At 40.9% G+C, this 14233-nt stretch overlaps 1 long non-coding RNA gene across 1 annotated transcript; it reads right to left on the bottom strand.

Moving 5' to 3' along the window:
- Positions 1-3457: 3457 nt before the first annotated feature.
- LOC131491849 (uncharacterized) lies at positions 3458-14147 on the bottom strand. Its single transcript, XR_009251680.1, has 3 exons — positions 13808-14147; positions 6859-7143; positions 3458-6825 (listed from the first exon to the last, which is right to left on the bottom strand). It is a non-coding gene; the product is annotated as an uncharacterized LOC131491849 (long non-coding RNA).
- Between the last annotated feature and the right edge of the window lie 86 nt (positions 14148-14233).

The following is a 14233-nucleotide window of genomic DNA, read 5'->3' as shown; positions in this document are numbered from 1 at the left end:
AAAACAAATAAATAAACATTAAAAAATGCATCCGACTTGGACAACTACATGCAAAAGAATGAAACTGGACCACTTTCTTATACCATACACAGCAGTAAACTCAAAATGGATTAAAGAGTTAAATATGAGATCTGAAGCCATAAAAATCCTAGAAGAGAGCACAGGCAGTAATTCCTCTGACATTGGCTGTGGCAACATTTTTCTAGATATGTTTCCTGAGGTAAGGGAAACAAAAGCAAAAATAAACTATTAGGACTGCATCAAAATAAAAAGCTTTGGCACAGCAAAGGAAACCACCAACAAAACTAAAAGACAACCTACTGAATGGGAGAAGATATTTGCAAATGATATCTACAATAAAGGGTTAGTATCCAAAATATACAAAGAACTTCTATAAATCAACAGCATGAAAACAAACAATCCAATTTTAAAATGGTTAGAAGACATATTTCTCCAAAGGAGACACACAGCCAACAGACACATGAAAAGATGTTCAATGTCACTCATCATCAGGGAAATGCAAATCAAAACCAAGAGATATCACCTTGATATCTGGGTGATATCAAAACCGTGAGATATCACCCATGAGATATCTGTCAGAATGGGTAAAATCAGCAACACAAGAATAAACAATGCTGGTGATGATGAAGAGAAAAAGGAACCCTCGTGCACTGTTGGTGGAAACGCAAACTGGTACAGCCACTCTGGAGAACAGTATGGAGGTTCCTCAAATAATTAAAAATGGAATTACCATATGATCTAGTAATTCTACTACTGGGTATTTACTTAAAGAATATTAAAACATTTATTCAAAAAGATATATGCACCCCTATGTTTATTGCAGCATTATTTATAATAGCCAAATTATGGAAGTTGCCTTAGTGTCCATCAATAGATGAATGGATAAAGAAGATATGATATATTGGGGTGCCTGAGTGGCTCAGCCGGTTACACTTCCAACTCTTGATTTTGGCTCAGGTCGTGATCTCGTGGTTCGTGAGTTGGAGGCCTGCATCAGGCATGCTCACTCTCTCTCTCTCTCAAAATAAATAGATAAATCTAAAAAAAAAAAAAAAAAAAAAAAAAAAAAGATGTGTATACACACACACACACACACACACTGGGATATTACTCAGCCATAAAAAAGTAATAAAATCTTGTCATTTGCCACAACATTATTGGATCTAGAGGGTACAATGCTAAGTGAAATAAATCAGAGAAAGGCAAATACCAAATGATTTCACTCATATGTAGAATTTAAGAAACCAAGCAAATAAACAAAAAAAGAAACAAAAAAAACAGACTCTCCTCTTTTTTGTCTTTTTGAGAGTGTGTGAGTATATGCATGTGTGGGGGAGGGGCAGAAAGAGAGAGAGAGAATATTTTTTGTTTTGATGTTTTATTTATTTATTTTGAGAGAGAGAGAGAAAGAGAGAGAGAGAGCGCAAGCAGGGGAGTGGCAGAGAGAGAGGGAGAGAGAGAATTCCAAGCAGGATCCCCACTGTCAGTACAAAATCTCATTAGGGGCTCAAACCCATGAACCCTGAGACCATGACTTGAAATCAAGAGCTGGACATTTAACCGACTGAGCCACCCGGGCACCCCCCCAAACAACATACTCTTAACTGTAGAGAACAAAGTGATGCCAGAGGGGAGGTGGGGGGGGGGGTGGAAGGATGGGTGAAATAGGTGAAAAGTACACTTATCTTTTTTTTTTTTAATTTTTTTTGAAGTTTATTTATTTATTTGGAGAGTGACACAGAGAGAGAACAAGCTGGGGAGGGGGCAGAGAGAAGGAGAGACAGAATCCCAAGCAGGCACTGTGCTGTCCGCACAGAGCCTGATACAGGGCTCAAACTCACCAACTGTGAGATCACGACCTAAGCCAAGATCAAGAGTCAGACGCTTAACCAACCGCATCACCCAAGTGCCCTGAAGAGTACACTTGTCTTGATGAGCACTGAGTAATGCATAGAATCATTGGATCACTATGTTGTACACCTGAAACTATTATAACAGTGTATGTTAATTTAAAAACATTTATGGCAGTTCTTTCTGTCCACAGGTCCTATCCCTGTGGTTTGATAAAATCACCTTGTTTGGTAAAAATAAATAGATAGATAGATAAAAAAATTTATAATTTCAATATATTTCATTAATTAAAAAGCTCCGAAAATGCATCAGACTCAAAATACAAGCAAAAATACTTCTAGTGCTCTCCCCGCCCTTTTTACTTTAATTGAGTAGATAAAAAGCAACTGATAGGGCCAAAGGGTGGTGGAGATAGGGAAGGCTGGGTATGGAATAATGTTCTGTCTATGCATAAGGTCTTAAGTAATCAGATAACTGGGCAAGCTACCACCAGTCCCAACTCCTGTCTCTTGGAAGCCTCGTCAAGCTTCTAGTTAAGTATCTTGTAAGCTTCAAAGCATTTTTTTAAGGTTTATTTATTGTTGAGAGAGAGTACTAAAGGGGGAAGGCCAGAGAGAGAGGGGGACAGAGGATCCTGAGCGGGCTCCGCACTGACAGCCGAGAGCCCAACGCAGGGCTCAAATTCAGGAACGTGAGATCATGACCTGAGCAGAAGTTGGACGCTCAACTCACTGAGTCACCCAGGCGCCCCTACACTCCAAAGCATTTTGAAAAAATCAAGAGCATTCAAAGCTGACTGGAGTCCCTACTAAGAATTACAAATAGCTCATTGGCAAAAGCCCCCTCTCCCCTTACCAGTACAATTTTTGTCTTATATTTACAACTTTTTACCATAGTATATATTTTTCCTATTTATCTTGTTTATTGTCTGTTTTCCCTCACTAGAATATAAGCTTCCCAAAGGCAGGAGTTTTCATCTGTTTTGTTCTTGCTCCAACCCTAGATGGCTGAGAACAGTGTAGACACCTAGTAGATATTCAATAAATACTTACTGAATGAGTGAAAAATTATCGGTCCTTTGTCTTTCCTTTACTTAATATGAATTGTAATTTAGGCATGTTTTCTGGCTGAATTATATAAATAGTTGTGGCCTTTCTCTGAAACTAAAATGCTTTATAACATATCAGCTCAAAATCTTATTTCCAGGGGTGCCCAGGTGGCTCAGTCGGTTAAGCATCTGACTCTTGATTTCAGCTCAGGTCATGATCCCATGGTTGTGGGATCAAGCCATGTGCTGGGCATGGAATCTGCTTGGGATTTTCTCTGTCCCCCTCTCTGCTCCTCCCCCTCTCAAAATAAGTGAACTTAAAAAAACTTATTTTCAGCACATCAGGACAACATCACTAATAGTACTTTGATTTTAGCTGCCTTCTGAGAAAACTAGTTTATAAGTCCAGCTCTAAAATAACTTTCATAGGGGCACCTGGGTGGCTCAGTCGGTTAAGTGTCTGACTTCGGCTCAGGTCACGATCTTGCGGTTTGTGAGTTCAAGCCCCGTGTCAGGCTCTATGCTGACAGGTCAGAGCCTGGAGCCTGCTTCAGATTCTGTGTCTCCCTCTCCCTCTGCTCCTCCCCTGCTCATGCTCTGACTCTGTCTTTCAATAATAAATAAACATTAAAAATTTTTTTTAAATAACTTTCATACATTTAAAAAATGAAAGAGCTGAAGAATATTAGGATCAAGGCAAACTGGACTGAATCCAAACAGGTAAACTTAAAAATGCTTCTGAGTTTTGTCCCCAGTAGGATGGAATCTTCAGAAAAGTCATCCTGAGATACTGACTCTATGGATATTAAACAAGTTAGGACTCTCCTTAAAAATTCTGGAGATGCCATGACTTGCAAAGTACACAGTAAAAAAGGCTCGTGAACAATGAATGACAAAAAAAAGAAGTGAAAAGGAGAATATGCGCTAAAGAGTCAGAACTCCCCTGAAACAACACTAGAGGTGGTTGCTTGTTTCGTTTGTTTGTTTTTAACTTTCCAGAAATCATGGTCCATTTATATGACTTTCCTACAACTACAAAAATATTTTAAAAGATAGTGCTATCTCGGGGAAAAAAAAAAACCCAAAACAACCAAGAAAGCAAAAGCATATCAAAAAACATGACTAAGAACTTCTGACAGTATGGTTTCACTTTCTTTTCTATTTTTTTTTTCTTTTTAGCCATTATTTCCAAATACCTTTCTGTGTTATGGCCTATTGATTGCCATAATTCCAATAGGTTTAAAGAATGGAAACAACTTCATTGACAGAATTGCTGAATACCTACAATTAAAGCACTGATGTTTAAGACCTGTTCACTTCTGGCCTACAAAATTTACAGGTCAGACCATCAACTTCCACAGGCCACTGATTCTACCAGGACCTGGGCTTCTACCCAAGGTAAAGCAAGTGTATAATATGAATCCTTTGGAAATCGTGAAGCCAGAATATTCCACGATGTTTATCACGCTTGTTATCGTCTTTAGTCACTGTTCAAAATATAAGCACTTTTTGTCATGCCTTTTTGTGCTGCTTATGCTTTTCTTCCTTTTCCCATTCTTTACCTGCCACTGATAGAAAGTGTCTATGGGGCATTAGAGAGCAGATGCAGATCTCCCAAGATCTCCTTCAGTTCATTTCATCCATTCTTGGAATGGATAAGTGACATTTTTTCAACCAGCGAGACTCCGAAGTCCCTTTGTTATAGACATTCTGCAGCTACCACTGCTTTTACTCTTCCTCTACAAACCCTTCCCCTCTGCTTCCTGAGCTTTTCCGTGATAAACAGATTTCTCCCCTACATCCTTAACCTATTCACTGAGCACTTTCACCTGGCTCTCTCCTGAGCACTCATAACTGAATTCTAACTCTTCCATGAGCACATTGCTTCGCACTTTCCTTTGGGAGGCTGCTCATTCTGCAGTAGGCAATGTATCTGGAAGTCACAAATTAGGATTTCTATTCACTTCAATTTTCCCCCCTTTTTTGGTAAGAATCTTTGATCCCTTGGGACTCTAGTCATTTGTGACCCCCTCTCTAGATCTGCTTTTTTTTTTTTTTCTTGCCCTCCTGTTTGGATGCATAAGTAAATCAGACTATTGTTGGTCTCCTAGCATATGAGTTGGCAAACTTTTTCTATAAAGGATCAAAGAGCAAATATTTTTGTTTTTGTGGGCCATATTGTCTCTGTCATAACTCTTCAATTCTGCCATTTTAGTGCAAAGGTAGCCATAGACAACAGTTAACAAATGGGCATGGCTGTGTTCCAATAAAACCTAATTTACAAAAACAGGCATCAGGGTAGATTTGGCCAAGGGGCTGTAGTATGCTAACTGCTGTCCAAGTATGTGCTGTTCACTATGACAGAGGCTTTACATATATTATCTAAGGGGAAACTATAATGACAATTTCCCTATAGGGGCGGAGTAGTAGAAAATGAAGGTTGAGTACCTAGCTTAGGGACTGGATTGATAGGGGCGCTTGGGTGGCTTAGTCGGTTAAGCGTCTGACTTTGGCTCAGATCATGATCTCATGGTCTAGTCTGTGAGTTCCAACCCCAGGTCTGGCTCTGTGCTGACAGATCAGAGCCTGGAGCCTGCTTTGGATTCTGTGTCTCCCTCTCTCTCTGCCCCTCCCCTGCTCATGCTCTGTCTCTCTCTGTCTCAAAAATAAATAAACATTAAAAAAAAAATAAAGAAGGTGCTTGATGAATGGTTGCTGCATATGATAATAATTAATCTTAAATGACTCTGCAAGACAAATATTTTATGCATGAGGAAAGAGGCTCAGGGACATTAAATAACTTGCTCATGGAGTAAGCAAGCATCCAAAAGTCTGTTTGCTCTACTCTTCCCCAATGACTATAATTGGCCTCAATTTGATTTAACTGTAGAAATCTAGGTGAAATGAGTAGTTAAGTCCCAGAAATGGAGTTTAGGGGAGTAGTGGGAATAGATTCAAATTTTCTGCAAAAACCTGCCTTCTCCTTTTAGTTTTCTAATTAATGATCCTCATTAAGAGCTATTAGCACATCAAAAGAGTATTAAAATGGCAATTAACCTTAGTGACTAAAGTAAACACAAATACAATTTTCCCTTTGATAAGCTCAAAAGAAAATGCTCTAATAATTCTTAATGAAGGCAGCAGGCATCAGTAAATAAATCATTAGGTTGAGAATTAACATGCCATTCCAATCTGTTAAGACAGGGTCTGCTAACTTGCTGTTGTTCTCTTTTTAGGCATTGTCAGCTAATGACTACTGCTACCATAGAGTTATGCACAACTATTTTTAATGCTCTGGACCCACTCAAAGAACTTTCTTACTTAGACTGCACAGGGAAGAAATAGGATAAGAGTCCCAGAGGCATATGCAGGATCAGAGAGATGGAGGTAGCCAGATGGGGTTTACCTGGACTAGGGTTTCAGTAAAACCACGAATAGAACAATGACCATAAACATGAAGGCTGAAAATTGGTGATGAGAACAGACGCCTTAAGGGCTGTTAAATTATTTGATTGATTCACCAACAATATTTATGGATTATTACTGCTTTTCTAGCCTGGGATACATTAGTGAATAAAATAAAGTTCCTGTCCTATGGAACTTATATGCTGATATGATAGTAAACACATAAATATCCAGTAAATGTCAGTGACCAGAGTATGGGGAAAACGTAAAACAGGGCAAGATGATATAATGTGACTGTTGTTTTAAATAGGGTAGGCAGGGAACACTGAATTAGCAAATGCTAACCATTGTTCCTACCAGAAATATTTCCCTGAGAGACTTTGCTCACATTTGCTTCAACCAATCAACATATAACCTCATTTTATGTGTGTTTCTGTTTAAGGAAACCTTATTTAATATATATCATTGATTTATTAACATTGAACTCGTGGTCAAAAGCACTGTAAGTCATGACTGAATACAGCTTATCTAACACATATTTTCTCTGTAAGGTGATGGTTTTACTTCTGCCCAGTCCCTCCCAAAGCTTCCCCTTCTATACCATTACTGTCTTTCTGGGTGTCGAGTCCCTCTGACCTGATCCTGGAAAACTAAAAAAAGCTGTTGTTTACATGCACAATGTGGTTAGGTGTTCAAATCTCAGGATACAGGCTTATATTCTTTTAGTCAAGAGTCACAGGGGTGCTTGGGTGGTTCAGTTAGATGTCCGGCTCTTAATCTCAGCCCAGGTCCAGATCTCAAGGTTGTGAGTTCAAGCCCTTAAAAAAAAAAAAAGAGTCACGGCTATATGCAGGCTGATGCCAATGGAAAGACCACATGCCTCAATGGTCAGACACACAGCTGAGGTGACTGCTTCATTTGATGTCACATAACTGCCTGTTGTGTACCACTAAATGGCAACCAATGGTCTGTAGGCAATGGTCCTTTTGTGGCTCCCCCAGTACTGGCCTCTGAGAGTGCTGGACAGTTCTCCCAATGCTGACGCCAGCTCCATTTCTTCTCTATTTTGCCAAATGACATCTTCCCTAACCCCTAGTTCAAGTGATCCATCTTTGGATCTGGGGGTTGAAGAGGACATCATTTGGCAAAATAGATAGATTGTGGTGCCATATAATGAAATGAGGTAGCTTCAAAAGGAATATTTGGGGGGAGATGCCATGCAGGGAGGGAAATAAGAGTTGTGCTTTGAACATGTAAAATGTTAGATATCATTTAGACACTGGAGGTAGTTTGATGGCTAAGTACATAGCTCAGAGAAATTGGGCTAGAGAACTAGAGTTGGGAGAACAACAAAAAGAGGTTGAAATTATTCTGGTTTAGTGATAGCTTCTAGTATTCAGGTCATTTTCTCCTTTTCTGTGTGAAAGGAGCCATGAAAGTAGGGGAAAATTTGAGTAGGTGTTAAAGGGTATCAGCACCAGATCCCAATTATTTTTTTGCCAGGGCATGTAAAACAATACTGTGCTTATTAAACTCACATTAAATATAAGCTAGAAATTGGCTATTAATTTTGAGATTTTTTAGGCAGTCTCTGACTGTTAGGTATTATGGGGTCTTTGATCTGAATAGTGAAACATCCTTAATAATTTTTTTTAAAGTTTGTTTTGAGAGAGAGAACAAGCAGGGGTGGGGCAGAGAGATAGAGAGAGAGAGAATCCCAAGCAGGCTCTGCACTGTCAGCACAGAGCCAATGCAGGGCTCAAACTCGCAAAACCGCAAGATCATGACCTGAGAGGAAATCAAGAGTCAAATGCTGAACAGACTGATCCACCCAGGTGCCCCTGAATAGTGAAACATCTTTAAGTGGGCAAATTTCAAAGGAAAGAGTCCCTACCCTATATTATCTGAATCATGGAGGAATCTGGGTAGCAACATTCTAGTTTACCAATCAGAGGTGTAATGCAAACTCAAACCCTCCAGGGAGGAGTTGTATACATCCATGAAGAGTGGAAAGGGATAAGAGAGTATGCAATATTAATACTTTGCAGCTTTTTTTGTCATTAAAAAAAAAAAAAAAAACCAACCCTTGGGCCCCTGGGTGGATCAATCAGTTAAGCATCAGACTTTGGCGTGTGTCATGATCTCATGGTTTGTGAGTTCAAGCCCCTACTCGGGTTCTGTGCTGAGTCTGCTTTGGCTACTTGCTCTTCCACTTTCTGCCCCTCCCCCACTTACATGCACATTCTCTTTCTCTCTCAAAAAAACCCCCCAAATATTTAATAATATAATATAATATAATATAATATAATATAATATAATATAATATATATATGTTATTTTAGAGGGAGAGAGAGAGAGAGCACGGTGGCGGGGTGGGTAGGGGCAGAGGGAGAGAATCTTAAGCAGGCTTCATGCTCAGTGCAGAGCCTGGCCTGGGGCTTGATCCCACGACTATGGGATCATGACCTGGGAGGAAATCAAGAGTCCGACGCTCAACTGACTGAGCCACCCAGGTGCCCCATAATAAAGTAAAATATTAATTAAAATAATTTCTAGTGATGAGAATGGCCTTGTGCTTATGTTTTTTAAAAAGTCCTTATCTTTTTTTCTTATTTTTTTTTTTTTTAGAGAGAGAGTCTGTGTGCATGCAAATAGGGCAGGGGTAGAGGAAGAGGGGAGAGAGAATCTCAAGTAGGCCCCACGCCCAGCACAGAACCTGATAAAGGGCTCAATCCCACAACTGTGAGATCATGACCTAAGCAGAAATCAAGAGTCGGCCACTTAACTGATGGAGCCACCCTGACACCCCAAAAAAGTCCTTATTTTTTAGAGCTACCTGCTGAAGTATTTACAGATGAAATGAAATGTCAAGTATTTGCTTCAAAATACTTGGTGAGGAGAGGGATGTGAGGAAGGGGATACATGAAACCAAGACTAACTATGAGTTGAAGCTGGGTGACAAACACAGAAGAGTTCATCATACTATTAGTTTTGTTTATGTTTGTATTTATTGTTTTTTTTATTTTGTTTTAAAGTTTATTTTGAGACAGAGCGAATAGGTGGGGGAGGGGCAGACAGAGAGGGAGAGACAGAATCTCAGGCAGGCTTCACATTGTCAGTGCAGAACCCAATGTGGGGCTCGAACCCATGAGATCATGACCTGAACCGAAGTCAGATGCTTAACTCACTGAGCCACGCAGGCACCCCTGTTTTTCTTCTTAATAAAAGTTTTTTTTAAAAAATTAATCTTTGAAATACAGAATACATATATTTCTTGACCTATGGTCAGGATGATTTGCTATGATGTGAGGAATAAAAGAATTAAGGCTCAGAAAAAGGTAAGCAGGTTAGAGTTGCACTCTAGTCAGGATAGGCAACAGTAAAAGTGGGAAACTAGGAATATACCTGGATGGATGAATGTAGACATATGTTAGTTAGGGAGACTAACCATATTTGGAGGTGTTGGGTGCTAGAGTGGTGTTCAAGTGAGCCCAGACACTGTTCCCCAGGAGTGGGGAAAGCCTGAGGGTAGAGGACTATGCCCTCGACTTAAAATCCTGTAGGGAGCCCATGAAATCCAGCCATGGACAGCTGGTCTTGTGTCTCAGATATTCATATAAGGTGTCTTCTTGTCAACCTCTCTATCCATTATTTCTTTCTCTGTTTTTCTCCCTTTGTTAATCCCTACTCTTCTTTATGATGTTAGGACATTGTTCTCAGGATCGTTTACTCCTCTTTGACTCAAGACCAAGAGCCTTGTGCCCGTCCTTCACACTGCTAGTCCAGCTATGTTTGGCCCGTAGGCCTAGTAAAGAGAATTGGATGAAGAATATGCTGAGTAACTCCAAAAGACTCTCGATGAGGCCATTCTGTGAATGATGATACAGAGTCCACAGCCAGATAAAGATACTGGAGGGGGGCACAAAGAGAGTGTGCTAATGCTCCCTGTGGAGAGTAGGACACACTGGGTCATTTAGATATCATATGAATAATGCAGATCTTGTGTTTGTTGATATCATTCTTACTTAAAACCCTTTCCAGAAGTATATCAGAGTGCCTGTGGGCATGAATCAACAGGCCTTCAAATCCTATGTTTTCAAAAATGAAATGAAGAGTAAGGGGCTGGACCCAAATAACTCACCAGTGTAGAACATGTGGATTATATATCGGAAAGTAGAGATCAGGATCAGATTTGCATGCTGTGGAGGCTATCCTAGAGAATCGAGAGTTAATTTATTTTGACTGGGAAAATAAAGGGCTAAGAATTTATGAGTTTCTCCTCCATACTCAATTATGAAATCACCAAAGCTGATCTTGCCAGTGCAGTCTGATGCTAGGCTTGAACTCACAAACCGAACTGTGAGATCATGACCTGAGCCGAAATCAAGAGTCGGATACTCAACCGACTGAGCCACCCAGACACCCCGCAAGAAATATTTATCTCACAGTTTCCGTGAGTAAAGAAGCAGAAGCAGCTTAGTTGGGTGATTCTGGCTCGGGGTCTGTCAGGAGGCTAAAATAGAGGTGTTGGCTGTGGCCACAGTCCTCTCAAGGCTCAACTTGGCAAGGATACACTTCTGAACTCCTTCACAGAGCTGCCTGAGGACATGGTAGCTGGCTTCCCCTAGAGTAAGCAATCCAGGAGGATAAGAGAGAAAGAATCCAAGAGTGAAGCCACAGGTTTTTTTAATAGCCTCATCTTGTTAGAGACATCTCATCACTCCTGATGTATTCTGTGTGTTAGAAGCTAGTCAATAAGCCCACCCCACACCCAATGTAAGGAGATTACACAAGGGCATAACGCAGGAGGCAGAGATCATCGTAAGGTACAATGAAAGGCTGTCTATCACATGCGCTAAGTATTGATTACTAGACTGGTCTGTTTGACATTATAGCTTATTGTAAATTAATAAATGATCTTACTTCTTGTGAATATTATTTTACCCACTTTACACATAAGGAAAATTAAGTAACTTGCCAGAGAAGTGGAAGAAAGTGAGGGAACCATGATTTATGTCAGTCATTCATCAAATACTTTTTGAAAGTCTATCATATAATGGAGCACCTGGGTGGCTCAGTTGGTTAAGCCTCTGACTTTGGCTCAGGTCAGGATCTCACGGCTTGTGAGTTCGAACCCCACATCTGGGTCTGTGCTGACAGCTCAGAGCCTGGAGCCTGCTTCTGATTCCGTACCTCTCTCTCTGCTCCTTCCACACTCATGCTTTGTCTCTCAAAAATCAATAGACATTAATAATTTTTTTTAAAAAGTCGATCATATGTTGGCTATTCTGAATTTGAAAGAGAATATGATATGTGAATACACATGTGACATGTGAACCTTGCTCTCACAGGCCTTACAATCTAGTATGGAATCCAGACATTAAGAAATTGCAAAAATAATTAGTTACAATAATCAGAGTAAACTGCTAGATTCATAATGCTTCTGTTAAATATGGAGTTGAATAAAACAGATAAAAAGGAGTACAGACATGTAAAGGTCTTTGAATAGTCTTGTGAAAACCAGTGTTTAGAAGTTTTTCAAGGGAACAAACAGGAAGAGGACAATCACTTGGCAAGCTGTAGCACTGAAAAAATTTTGCTTATTTTAAGAAAATTTTCAGCATTTCCATGAAACTCTTTTGCGTTGCTCATCCCTAGAAATCTGCAGTGACCATGCCCAATCAGATGTTTGTATTCCCCTCTTCAATGGGCTGAGAGATTCTCCTATGCATTCCTGCATCTATAAAGGCTCAGCTGAAACCATAATACTATAAGGATTATAACAATTATGTTGTTATTGGGCTCTCCAGTTCCCCTCCCATGTTTTAGACTCAAGTATTTACATGTTAAAAATTAAAGTGAACTTATTTCAATTCTGGATACAAAAGATTGAAGTTGAGAAGGTCCTTGAATTAAGGACTTTCAGATCCAAGAAAAGCTACTGAAACAAAAATATTGGGCCCAAAATATACAAGTTCATTCATGAAATTAAAAAAAAAATTATGTTCATTTATTTCCTGAGAGAGGGAGAGACAGAGTATGATCAGGGGAGGGGCAGAGAGGGAAGGAGACATAGAATCTGAAACAGGCTCCAGGCTCTGAGCTGTCAGCACGGGGCTCAAGCTCACAAACTGCTAGATCATGACCTGAGCCGAAGTTGGATGCTTAACCCACTGAGCCACCCAGGTGCCCCCATTCATGAAATTTTAGGTAGACAATGACAATGAAAATCTACTATACATCTATAGGGCAATTAAAATAATGAAAAAAGTTAAAACCCACATTGTAAATTGAGAAAAATCTGTCAAATAAATGGAAGAGATACACTGGCTTCTTCCATTTTTTATTTCTGTGGTTGCAAAAAACCAAGAAGAAAAAGACCGTGTTAATGAAATCTACCCATTAAGACATCTTGTCTGTATTAAATGCTTTTAAACAATTAATTAATATGACTTGAGAAAGTAAGGACAAGAAGTCCATAAGCTAACTGTTCAAGTCCTAGTTGTCCAGATTGTCAAAGATGGGTCCACTGGGCTCAAACTGACTCAAGACTATTACTAAATTAGCATTATTTCCACTGCTATGCATTTCTACAGAATCAATTCGGACGGCTTATGTAGTTAAGAAAACAGTTTCGGGGTGCCTAGGTGGCTCAGTCAGTTAAGCCTGACTTCAACTCAGGTCATGATCTCAGGGATGCTGAGTTCCAGCCCGGCGTGGGGCTCTGTGCTGACAGCTCAGAGCCTGGAGCCTGCTTCGGATTCTGTCTGTCTGTCTGTCTCTCTCTCTGCCCCTCCCCCACTCACAGTCTCTTTCTCCCTCAAGAATAAACATTAAAAAAAAAAAAAAACAGTTTCTGCTATTGGCTGCAAAACTTAAACCATTCGTATATACAATAAACTTCAGAAGTAAACGGACAACGAGGCGCTCATGACCGAGGTCTAATCTTACACGTTTTGGCAAAACGGCAGATTGAATCAAGAAAGTAATTCTCAGGAAAATGATCATTATATATGTAAATACTCATCAGATATACACAAATATTACCAGTTCTAAATTTGACCTGTCATGAAATCTGTGAAATCATTCGCCATTTACTTTTATTTTTTTGCCAGGAGGTAAAAAGCGTTTCAAACCACTTGCTTCTTCCTGAATAACTAATTGTTATTCTTTCTCACTGTAATAACTTCCAAATGTTGTCAAAAATATTTTGCAAAATTTGCATGGAGGCGAAAGGAATTTGCGTGCATTCATGTAGACACGGAGCCTAAACTTAGGAGGCAGGAGAGAACTGGTTAAACAACCCATTTCCACATTCGGAGTCCCCATCCCGAAATCTCGGCCCAGGTAGCGACACGGAGCGCGGCCAAGGACTCTCTTGGGGCGCTGCAGCCGGAAAAGGACTTCGGGAAGCCCCAGTCGGCGGGTCTCTATCCGGCCTCAGAGGCGCCCCCCGTCATGCGTGGAAATTTCAGTTCTCACCCCGGAAAGGAAAACTTCTCGTCCAGGGACGTGAATCCCGCTCAGCATTCTTCTCCCAGGACTGAGGGACTCGGCGTCCCTTTCCCCGTTTTTGATAAACCCTAGAGGAGCAGCCGCCACCTGCCTGAGGCCGGGGCGATAAACCCACACCACACAGAGTCGGAGCCCCGCAAGAAGGGCAGCAGAGTAGCGCCCTGGGCCCTTCCTTCACTCCCAGCTCCTTTTCCGCGAGGGACCCGCGGAGCGAATGCGGAGGAGGGGCTCCAAGGGGGCCGGGCTAGGACCTCGCGCCCCGCGGGGGTCGCGGCGGGAGGCGGGGGGAGGGGAGAAGTGACCGCGCGGCCTCGGCCCTCCCCGGGGGCGGGACTCTAGCACTGCCCCGCCCCCGCGGCCTCCCTTTTCCACCCCTCCCCCCACGCCCTTTTC

This window comes from Neofelis nebulosa, chromosome 12, assembly GCF_028018385.1.
Source record: "Neofelis nebulosa isolate mNeoNeb1 chromosome 12, mNeoNeb1.pri, whole genome shotgun sequence".
In the NCBI taxonomy this organism is placed as follows: domain Eukaryota; kingdom Metazoa; phylum Chordata; class Mammalia; order Carnivora; family Felidae; genus Neofelis; species Neofelis nebulosa.
This window is presented reverse-complemented; position numbering and strand designations above follow the sequence as displayed.